Source organism: Plasmodium reichenowi, chromosome 9 (genome assembly GCF_001601855.1).
Source record: "Plasmodium reichenowi strain SY57 chromosome 9, whole genome shotgun sequence".
Classification (NCBI taxonomy): Eukaryota; Apicomplexa; class Aconoidasida; order Haemosporida; family Plasmodiidae; genus Plasmodium; species Plasmodium reichenowi.
In genome coordinates, this window is record NC_033654.1 from 993,457 (window position 1) to 994,918 (window position 1,462).

Below are 1,462 nucleotides of genomic sequence, written 5' to 3' on the forward strand. Positions count from 1 at the left end.
ATATTATATATATAATAGATAAGAAAAAAAAAAAAAAATACATAAAAATGATCTTATATAAGTTATAATATATATATAATAGATATTAAAAAAAAAAAAAAAAAAAAAAAAATTATATTTATATATGGATATATAAAATAATATATATTTTATATTTATTAAAGGATTGAACTAAATTTTACTTATAATTTAAGAAACTATAAATAATATTATATATATATATATATATATATATGTAAATATTATTATATAATATATATTATATATATATATATATTTATTTTTTTGTTATTTTTATTATAATATGATAAAAATAAATATAAAAAAAAAAAAAAAAAGAGGATAATACATTTATGTAAATATTATATGAGGAAAAACCATAAACTTTGTTATATTTATTATATATGTATAATAATTATATATAATTCTTTTGTTATATTTATTTTTTTTATTTTATTTGATTATACATTTATTTATAGTTCGTATAAAATAAACTGAAAAACGAAAATTTTTAAATATATTATATTAATATATATAATAAATATGTTAGTCTTTTTTCTTATAAATAAAATTATATATTTATATATCATATAAATTATACTTTAATTTTCTATGGATAGGCGCATAAAATAATTTAATAATAATAAAAAAAAAAAAAAAAAGAAAGTTAAAGAATATATATGTATATATATATATATTATATGAATATTATAAAGACATATATAAATTTTATATATTATTATTTATCAACCATACTTTGTCATATTTTCTTATAATTTTTAATTGTGAAGCAAAAAGAAGATATTTTAAAAGAAAGCATTTTAAAATATTTTCTTGTACGAAGGAACATTTCTTATAAATATAATATAATATAATATAATGTTATGTTTGTTTTTGTTTTCTTTTTTTGTTTTTTATGTTTGTTCCGATTATATATATGTATTATAATTATATAAATTTTGATATATTTTTTTTTAACTTTTTATCATTTGAAAATTCTTAATTATATATATTTTTATATACATTTTTATACATAAAATTATAAAAAAGAAAATATATGTATTATAATATATATCATATTTTGTCATTTTATAAATATACATTAGAAAAAATTAACATTGTTTTATATATTTTTATAATCTATTTATATTATTATTATATATATCTGAGTGAATACTTTGTTTTATTTTTAAATATTATTTTATTTTATATTATATTATTTATTTTATTATTTTTTTTTTTTTTTTCAAATGCGTATTCCGTATATTTATTAATATCCCAGTACTCATGGGGAATAATGAATGTACACAAATAAAAAGTTGGAAATAAAAAAAAAAAAAAAAAAAAAAAAAATATTATATATATATAAATAAATAAAAAAATATAAAAAAAAAAATAAAAAAATAAATATAAATAATAATTATAAAATATTATTTTTTAAAAAAAAAAAAAAAAAAAAAAA